The sequence below is a fragment of the Topomyia yanbarensis genome, chromosome 3 (genome assembly GCF_030247195.1).
Source record: "Topomyia yanbarensis strain Yona2022 chromosome 3, ASM3024719v1, whole genome shotgun sequence".
Lineage (NCBI taxonomy): Eukaryota > Metazoa > Arthropoda > Insecta > Diptera > Culicidae > Topomyia > Topomyia yanbarensis.
The window spans coordinates 350,422,331-350,433,231 of record NC_080672.1 but is presented as its reverse complement, the minus strand read 5'-3'; the positions used below and the strand labels follow the sequence as shown (position 1 = coordinate 350,433,231).

At 38.5% G+C, this 10,901-nt stretch overlaps 1 protein-coding gene across 4 annotated transcripts in view; it reads left to right on the top strand.

The window, feature by feature from the left end:
* Positions 1-5,770: 5,770 nt before the first annotated feature.
* Positions 5,771-10,901, top strand: part of LOC131692609 (PAN2-PAN3 deadenylation complex subunit PAN3) — a 109,303-nt gene continuing 104,172 nt past the window's right edge. The window contains exon 1 of one of the 4 annotated variants that reach the window (XM_058979764.1): positions 5,771-5,906. The gene's annotated coding sequence lies outside the window, so the exon portion shown is untranslated. Of the gene's footprint in view, positions 5,937-10,901 lie in introns of all 4 variants that reach the window. The other 3 variants (XM_058979763.1, XM_058979765.1, XM_058979767.1) reach the window with 3 other exon arrangements.

Here is a 10,901-nt window from a genome sequence, read left to right as displayed (position 1 = left end):
TATTTATTATTTTCCACCAGTTTGTGATGTAGTGTTTGTGTCATGTGACGTGTACGTACATGAGCCATAGAAAAGTCTATTGGAGCACTCGATTCGAGTTTTCGTTGAGCTCAAACACGAGAATTTCACTGTTTTCAGCGCATTTGTGTTATTATATTGGTTCTTAACGACTAAGCAAAGCTGTTGATGTCAATTTTTACGCATTCCATTGGTTGTAGGCCGAGAAATTAATGAATTAGTGAGGCACCCTGCTTAGTATGGTGAAAATAGGCACTTTATCTAAATCTTTTCCAAATGCATCAAAAATACGAATGTAATATCCATATTTTAAAGACACACCTCTTATTCATATCCGATTCGAGATGCTAAAGTTATTGGACACTACTCGATTGAAAATTCAGGATGACCATTTTTATGGACACTAGGGTGGGACGAAAATTAGATTCCTGCTCCGAGCAACTTTTCGGGGAACTTTTGGGTTCTAAAACAATCGTGCAAATTTTTAGCTCGATATATATTATAACACAGTTAAATGCGCAATGTTGTTTTAAAACAACATTGCGAATACTATCTCAAAATTATCATAGTAACGAATTAAACCTGTGAGACAATTTTCAGAAGATTTGAAAAAAAATTGGTTTGCGTGTTTAAGGGTTAAAGTTTGCATAAGAATTCGTATGGGAAAATAATTCCTCCAGGAGTTGCTCATTAACTCCAAAAAATAAATCGATATGTGGTTTTAGTAAGAAATTTAACAGTGAAACCATGTCTCAAAGACCGCGAAATGATCTTGGGGAAAAAGTTATTCAGCAGAAACTGATTGATGTCTGACGGTTGATAAAATATTCATTTTTTCTAGCACCACTGCTGTTAGCTTTCTAATCATATACAATGTTCTTTGACTTTCTTTGAGTCCAAATTAATGAACTGAGTTTTTTTGGCCACTTCACAATAGTTTTTAGGAATAAAATGAGACTTCTTTTGTACACAATAAGAGAAAGTTTAAAATTGTGTATATAATTCAGCCGCCAGCAACAGTGATTCTACGAAAATTTAATTTCTTATCAATGGTCAAATCATCAATCGGTTTTTATTTAATAACTTTTTCTATAAGCGTCAGATCGTTTCAAAATCTTCGAGAATTTATTTCATTGTTAAATCTATCTATCTATCTATCTATATATCTATATATATATATATATATATATATATATATATATATATATATATATATATATATATATATATATATATATATATATATATATATATATATATATATATATATATATATATATATATATATATATATATATATATATATATATATATATATATATATATATATAAAACTCAATGTTTGTATGTATATGATTTGACTTCCAAACCGCTTAACCGATTGCCGTCAAAATTTATACATCGTAGGCATTTGTTCTGGAACGTGTTTGTGTGCTATTGGTTTGGGATTATCTGCCCGCCAGATGGCGCTTCGGAACAAATTGTGTTTTCCCCCTATTTCGTTGAAAGTCGCGCGATGGGTATTAGCTAGTTTCCTATAAAATGCACATGTCAATTTATTTTTAAGAGCTGATGACCTTCTGGACTTCTGGAGGATTTATTTATGTGGTTTTTGTTTGAGGCGAAACTGAGTCAGTTCCTAACCCCAACTGCTGTCAAAATGTATGAACTGACAGCGGTTGGGGTTAGAACCTGACTCAGTTTTAGGTTCAAGCGAAATCGCCATTAGTGAAAGTCAAATTTCCTATACGAAATCTCATGTAAACTTGAAATGTGGGCGCAAAAATATAGTTTCACCGATCGAGCTAAGAATCTACGCAGTTGTTCTAGAACCCAAATGGTACCCAAAAAGTTGCTCGGAGCAAAATTTTATTTTATTTATTTTTTTTTTTTTCATATAACCGTGTCCCACTCTTATGGACACCTCAATATTTGTATGAAGTACACAATTGATTAAATTGTGTATGGGAGTTCAGAATGCAATAACAAGATTATAGTAGAATGCAATTTTTGCAGCAAGCTGTGTTATAAATCTGATCTCGCAAGTTTAAATAACAGAAAATTATAACAAGTAACAGCACGAGATGTAGTTTTGAAAGGCTTTTGTCAAGTGTTTCTGATCGGGATACGTGCTAATTGTACCAAAAACTTTCTGGCCATTTTACACTGGCATCAGGTCACTTTGGCTTTGTTCGAGTCAACATTCCTATATTCATGTGGAACAGTCAGCGATGCCAGATTTACAGACATGTCTGTATTTTACAGACTTTTGATGTCTTCTACAGACGTAGCCAGAGATCTACAGACTTTTAAAAGGGTAATAATGTTTAGTAAAATTGCGCTAGAATAACTGTTTTCGAATACGAGTGATTCATTCACAATAGAATTCTACTTTCAATCTATTTTTAAAGTAAAATTTTAGTGTAACTACGATTTACACAACCATCTACAGACTTTTACAGACATTTTAGTTATTCTTCTACAGACATTTCAAAAAAACATGTGGCATCGCTGGGAACAGTTTCAATATTACGCCTACAATTATGTTATCTTTGAATGCACTGTGGTCTGGCATCTCTGCTCGCATGAAGCAGTATACGCTGCGTTACTTAGAGGTACTTTCCGAGCCTCTACTCAACCGAAATGACATTTGCTGCGCTCTTTGTTTACTTGGCTGCTCAGCTGGTCTTTAGAAAACCCTAAGAGAAGAGACCACAACAGGCTTCTTGCTCTTCTTAACCCATTATATCCCAGGGGTTTCAAAAAGTGAGCCAAATGCAGTGATATCTTCATTCCCATCAAAAAATGTATCAAAGATTATGGGAAAAATAAAATCGCCGCTTAAAATGGTTTTGAGAATGAAAATATCTCGTGCAAAAAATTTCGTACGATTATATAAAAACAACAAATTTTAAGTTGTTTCACATATTTCTTCGGATTTTCTGATAGACAACACTTCTTTTATACCTGTGGGAACGTTTTGTCACATAATGGAATTATTAGAACGAATGCCAACAATAAAATCTAACTAAATGTATTGCTTACTTTTCAGTCGCCATTTGCCCCTACTATGAACGGTTCAAAAATGTAAATAAAATTACAAAAAATGGCAGCAGTCTTTTTTAACAATGAAATATGAGGTGTAAAGATCCCGTTAGTGCAATAATAAAGCAGTTAGATGCCACAATTCTACAGTAAATACTCGTTAAACGATGGATAGTTCTGCGTATGAAATTTCATACGCTAGGATATAATGGGTTAATTTTCTCGATTTGGCCCTGCCGTAAATCTGAAGACAACAAGCGTTCATCGTTGCCAGATTCCCTTTGAATGCTTTTTACAATTGCCGAAAATAATTGTACGTAAAAGATCGCACCTTTACCAAGAATTTACAATGCTAGCTGCATTTAAAAATTAAATTAAATTTTTATTCATGTCTCTCTTAACAATACACGTGTAAGTATATCGTCATTCAGATCTTTTATTCAATTTGCACGAAATGTTGATGTGTATGAAAAGTAGCCAGAATAAATTCAGCAGCACTGTTTTCCATCCCGATTGTAAATATAATGAACGCTCATGACTGGCAAAATGACCAATCAGAATCTGCTAAGAGAAGAGACGACAACAGGCTTCTTGCTCTTCTTAATTTTAGGTTTGTTCCAGTACCAGGAGAAACTGGAAGTACTCCGGAGCAAACAGGGAGAAAATCGTTCCTGTACTATCATCTTCTCTTTTTTCTTCTTCTGGTGCCAAACCGGAGTGAAAAGGAACGAGAATTTTTTGGTCCGGAGCAACAGGGAGTAACTTCCATGTACTGGAACAAACCTTTTATCTACCAGGCCCTGTCGTAATTCCAAAGACAACAAGCATCCATCGTTGCCAAATTCCGTAGTTATATCGTCATTCAGGGTATTTATTCAATTTGCATAAAATGTTCATGGGTATGAAAAGTAGCCAAAATAAATTCAGCAGCACTGTTTTTCATCCCGTTTGAAAATATTATGAACGCTCTTGGCTGGCAAAACGACCAATCAGAAGTTGGTTCAATATTGAGGTTAGGACTGGATCAAATTAGCTACGCGATTGTCTTCTCTTCTCTTAGAGAAAATCCGCGAACAGCAGATCAGCCAAGTAAACAAAGAGTGCAGAAAATGTTATTCCGGTCGAGCAGTGACTCGAAGACTACCGATATGTAACGCAGTGTGTATTTGCTTCATTGATGTCTCTCAATCGGGTAACCCTTGGCCAAAGTATTTTGATATTGTAACAGGTATGCTTATTCACACACTGCCTCAATTTCATACAAAATAGTTTGCTATGGAAATTGAATTTTTCGATTCTCTTCTGTTTTGGAATATTGGTTTACTAATAAACTTATGATTGCGCCGCGAGTAAATGAATGGATTATTCTCCATATAAGTTTTATGGTAACTTTTGGTAATTTGATGTTTGCTGTAATTCATGTTACTTAAACTAGCAGTAGTGGTACTTTTCGAGCCTCTACTCTGCGGTGAATCAAACCGACGGCATCCAGTTCTAATAGACCTTTTTTTAGATACGACACTGTAGACCATCAAATGGAAATAGTCAAACCAATTAGGTGAGTAAATCGACTGTATTAAGCTTTGTGGATCCACAAAATTTAATACATTTCTTTCCATCAAAACAGATATTTCGAGTTTATTTTGGGTAGCATGTATCACGCGTTGTCAAAATTTTGGAACTTATTATTTCAACTGTTTACTTTGGATCGTTGTTCTGAAAAAAAAGCTCCCAATATCTGGATTAGTTTTCCGTTTAGGTGACGATAAGATATCTGCAGATAACATCTTTTATTATTTTGATAGAGTAGAAAGAGCTGCACAAGTTGGTTAAACGCCTAATTTTGGAATGATTATACTGTCTGATAGATATTTGGCATTTTTTGTTGAAAACCTCGTCTTCCAATACATACCATACTATCATAAACATGTTTCATAATATTGAGACATTCACCGAAACGTAGACGCCGCAGCAACTGCTTACTAAACGCCGCTCTAAGGTTGCCAGCAAGTTTTTTGTGTAACTAGTACTTGTATTTGCTGTTTGCAGTAGTAATAAGTCTCCCATTTTTGTTTAAACGCAAGGACAATTTTTAAAACAGAATTTGATTGAAAAGTATAGCACATTAAACCAATTTTATCAATTCTAAAATCTAAAAAGAATTTTTGAATTTTACGTGAAAAATTTGGCACTAATTGCATCTGGTATAGGGGAAAGAGGGTAACAGTGGAACCATGAAAACGTATTGTTTTCATAGTTCCACTGTTACCCTCTTTTCCCTATTCAACCTGTTTACTTATTCAGTCCTTCGTTATTCAAATTTGCAATATTATGATAGTTGGCTAAGCGCGGTGTTTCAGCCCGGCCGTTACTGTCGATCAGGAAAGACCGCGTGGAATTTTGGACAAATGCGCTAATAAAATGCGGAAATGCACTAAAACTAAAATGTAAACGAAGCAAGGCACTCATTCGCAGTTACGTTGTTTTCAAAAATTACGGTAGAATACACCAAACGATGAGCGAGAAAGCAATAGCATTTTCTTACCTGGTTATGAACATCTCATTGGCATATGGGGTGCAACTGAACTAACGGTAAATCGGTTTAGGCATCTGCAAACGACAGCTTCATGTGCGAAAACGAGACAGCGACTGGTTGAAACTGTCAGTTTTCCGAAGCAAAACACTTCCCTGTCGCTTTGCCAAGATGGTGCTGCTGCTGCTGCTGGTATGCGTTGATGTGTTGTGTGATGTATACCGAGCGAGTCAGCCACAGAGCGCCAGCGATGTGGTCGTAGTCGTGCTGTCGGTCGTGAGCTAGTTGGGTTGCTTCGTCTCGGGGAAAGGTAACGAAAACGGACCCATCGGAGAAATAGGTACGGGATTTTCAATGGTGGATTGCGGTTTGAAAACGGGATTTGTTAGTGCTGACCGTCATTGTGAAGCAGTGTTTGCTAATTCAGCAGCAATATTTTTGCCCACTTTGCACTCAGAGCTGTTTGGATGTAGCTTAAAAAGTGGCCAAGGACGAGCGAAAGCGGACCACCGCAAGGTTGGATAACGCAGAAAACGCGTAGTTTGCGAAAGGAAAGCTACCACTTTGGCTACACATCTGCTGTGTTGTGTGTTGTGGCCTTTTCTGCCGTGTGCGGTGCTGCCAGGCCAAGAGAGAGTGCATTTTGTGTTTTATTTGGCAAGGATTTTTCATTGCTGAAGTGACTGCTAGTTTTCCGATTTCGAAACGGCTCATAGCAAGTTTGCACTGTTGAGCGAGTAGTCTGGAAGGAATGGTTTCGAGAGGAAAAACAACACATCTCACCTACACGTACAGTGCGAGGTCAAAAGGATTTGATCTCGTTTCACATTGAATAGTGTCATGGCTCGGTAGTGTGTGTGTGTGTGCCTTGCAGGGGGAAAAGTGCCAAAAGTGTAGTGTAAACAGTTGATACGAAAAGAGGGCGGCTCGAGTGGGCAGGAGGAAAAGCACGAAAAAGATGCTAACGTTGTAAACACACTCGCACACATCCATAGATTTATGCTAATGCTTTCCGTGTTTACGTGGTGTATGTTTACATGTGTGAGCTGGAATTGTGTTGTTGCGGAACAACGCAGCCACCATGGTTCAACGATCTGGTGGTGGTGTAGTCGACCCGACCATTGTTTTCAGAGCGATTTGCAGCTTTCCCAATGGGTTTTGGGTTTTTCTCGACGGGGTTTAACAAGATTTTATTGCTCATTCATTCAGGTAAAGTTGAATCTAGGTATTCGGAAGAATTTGCTTTCTAGCCCTTAATTTCAATTTGTGTGATGCGATATGTTCAAAATCTTGTAATATACTTGAGAAAATAGGCAAAACGAAATAATTTTCGAGGTCAGACTAGAAAAAAGGTGAACAACGTGCAATGCCCCGTCTTTTCGTAATATGATTATGTTAGTTGGGGGATTGTTCTTGAATTGGGTACGTTTTTTTGCAATTGCTTCGTTTTGCTTTTAAAACCTACACAATGCATTGAAATGTTCGAACAAATGTCATCTTGTTAATTAACATTACTAGATTCTCCCTGTTACAATAACTTGGTCTTAGTTACTAGTCTCCCTGTTAAAATAACTTAGTAAAATAGGTCTTGTGACCATATGATGTTTTAGCTTGAAGCCAAACTGAGTCAAGTGGAAGCCAGAAGTTTTTTACTTCTTGCTAAATTGTGTAGCACTTAAAACATTACTAGTTCACCAGTAAATATTTGATCTCATTGGGCCTAAGAATATAACGGTCTTTCATTAAAACACTAATAACTTTTCAATCTGCCTAAGTTCTATCATCCAACCTACCGAAAGAATCACGCAAGTATCCAAGGGAAATTTCAAGAAAACTTCGATTTGATTGCTTGGTTTCTCAAATCGCTTAAACAAAACCCAAGACATGCTTATAAATTAAATACCAAAAGTCAAACACAGACCAAATTTCATAGTTGAATATAAATCAAAATCAACCATTAGTGTTTATGGTAACTAGTCACTGCGATTAGTGTTTATTGTAACCAGAATTATGCATATGAACATTCCTGTTTACTAGAGTATAACTTAAAATTCACTATCCAATTTTAAACCGATATTCAGTACTACCGACAGTCTTATAATATAATTTAATTTAATTTTGAACAGTGTGAACTCGAAATTCCCAAATCAATCCAGCAACTGCCTAAACTATTTTGATAACTTTGGACGTGTGGGCACACTATAGCGGAAATATAATGCCAACATTCTGTTTTCCTTTCTCCACAGTTCGCTTGCTGTAAGTTTTTCTACAATGAACATTAACAGTTTTTACTTGATTCTCATTAGGTCACAGTAACTAGAAAAGATCGGGTGGCTGACGAGCTTCCTAGTTGTAGAAAATTTTGAATAATGTCCAATAATGCAATTGTACTTGGAGAAATGCAGCAAATTCTTTGACATTTTCGGACTCAGATTCGGCAGAACAGTCTTTTTTTTATCTTAAAATACGTTTATTTGGGCCCAAATGCTGTAGCTTAACGAGGCCGATAATTCATTTTTTTATATTACATGTCACATGTTAGTGGGGGAAGGGAAAGCCGTATTTAGGGGCGGCTTGCTCCCCTCTTATGTAAGTAAAGGAAGAAGGTAGGAAGTGGGATACATATTGTGTAATTGACATCGTCGTTTGCTGATTGATCATTGTGGCGGATATGCACACTTTGTTGTAGTGTTGTAGTTTCCAGCCTGTAATCGCAGGGGCGAGGGGAGGGTCGATATTTCGGATAATTATTGGCACTCTATATCATCTGCATGTGCGGTATGTCATGATGTTCTGGATAGACGGTTATCAAGAAGAGTGTGCACCGAAGACTCGTGAAGCAATGCCATATTGTAGATACAGGGATAGGTTGGTGAGATTCTACTGTGAATGAGAGAGGGTAAAATGTATTAAACTTGGACATCAATGGTTTTCAAAAAGATATAGATAAGAAAAATATAGGGGTGGTCACGGCTTGCCAGGACGTCCCGGACTGGCACATAGGGTGATCTACCTCGGGCCCGAAGGGAATCTATTAGTTGGGACCTGGCAACACAGTACTCTGCGCACAGCCAAACAACATGCTCGATGTCGTGATAGCCGTTCTCACAAACACAATGATTATTTTCAGCAAGCCCTATACGACGGAGATGCGCGTCAAACGAGTAATGGTTGGACATGATCCTTGACATCGTACGAATAAAGTCCCGGTTCACATCCAACCCCTTAAACCAAGCATTCGTTGATACCTTCGGGATAATGGAATGTAGCCACCGTCCCAGATGCCCATTGCTCCATGAGGTTTGCCAACTATCGAGCGTCCTCTGACGAGAGATACTGAAAAATTCGTTGAAGCAAATTGGTCTTTCGTAAGTGTCGCCTTCTAATGCGCCCACCTTGGCTAAAGAGTCCGCCTTCTCATTGCCCGCAATAGAACAATGTGACGGGACCCAAACCAAGGTAATCTGGTAAGATTTTTCAGATAAAGCACTCAGATATTCCCGTATTTTCCCCAGGAAATACGGTGAGTGCTTTCCAGGCTTCGCCGCACGGATGGCCTCAATGGAGCTGAGACTATCCGAAACGATGAAGTAATGGTCTGAGGGCAGGGTGTCAATGATCCCGAGAGTATACTGAATGGCAGCTAATTCTGCGACGTAAATTGAAGCAGGATCATTGAGTTTGAATGAGGCAGCAAGATTTTCGTTGAAGATACCGAAGCCTGTGGACCCGTCGAGAATTGATCCGTCAGTGTAGAACATTTTGGCGCAGTCGACTTGATGGTATTTGTTATAGAAAATATTTGGGACCACTTGTGGGCGAATATGATCCGGAATTCCATAAATCTCTTCCTTCATGGATGTATCGAAAAATACAGTTGGATCAGAAGTATCTAAGAGATGAGCACGGTTGACGTTATATGTAGATGAATTGATGTTCTGTGCCATGTAATCGAAGTACAAGGACATGAATCGGGTCTGAGAATTAAGCTCGACAAGCCTTTCGCAATTTGCAATCACCAATGGGTTCAGAATATCGCATCGAATGAGCAATCGATATGAGAGGTCCCAGAATCGATTTTTCAGCGGAAGAACGCCCGCCAGCACTTCGAGACTCATCGTATGGGTCGAGTGCATGCAACCCAAGGCAATACGCAAGCAACGATACTGGATTCGCTCCAGTTTGATGAAGTGTATGTTCGCAGCGGAGCGAAAGCAGAAACATCCGTACTCCAACACTGATAATATCGTTGTTTGGTACAACCTGATTAGGTCTCCTGGATGGGCACCCCACCATGTTCCAGTTATTGTACGGAAAAAGTTGATCCTTTGTTGGCACTTCTGTTTCAGATACCTAATGTGACATCCCCAGGTACCTTTAGAGTCGAACCATACCCCGAGATATTTGAATGTTGAAGCCTGAGCAATAGTTTGATCCATTAATTGAAGCTGTAGTTGCGCTGGTTCACGCTTTCTAGAAAATACGACTAGCTCAGTTTTCTCCGTGGAGAACTCGATACCCAGTTGGAGAGCCCATGCAGACAAATTGTCCAAGGTATCTTGCAGTGGTCCTTGCAAGTCGACGGCTTTAGGACCTGTAATAGAGACCACACCGTCATCTGCAAGCTGCCTTAGCGTGCAGGAATTGACAAGACATTCGTCAATGTCATTCACGTAAAAATTGTAGAGGAGAGGGCTTAGACATGAGCCCTGGGGAAGGCCCATGTAGCTAAATCGTGATGTCGATAAATCGCCATGCGAGAAATGCATTTGTTTTTCAGACAACAGGTTTAGCAAAAAGTTATTTAAAATTGGCGAAAGACCATGCTGGTGCAACTTCTCATAAAGAATGTTGATCGAAACTGAATCGAAAGCCCCCTTAATATCCAAGAATACTGATGCCATCTGCTCTTTGTTAGCATATGCCATTTGAATTTCTGTTGAGAGCAACGCAAGGCAATCGTTCGTCCCTTTGCCTTTGCGGAAGCCAAATTGTGTATCTGACAGTAAGCCATTTGTTTCGACCCAATTGTCGAGCCGAAACAGGATCATTTTCTCGAACAACTTCCGGATACAGGACAGCATTGCAATCGGACGATACGAATTGTGGTCGGAGGCTGGTTTTCCTGGTTTTTGGATGGCGATGACCCTCACCTGTCTCCAGTCATGTGGGACAATGTTACCCTCAAGAAACCTATTAAATAAATTCAACAAGCGTCTTTTGGCAGAGTCTGGCAGATTCTTCAATAAGTTGAATTTAATTCTATCTGGCCCCGGGGCTTTATTGTTACATGATAAGAGAGCAA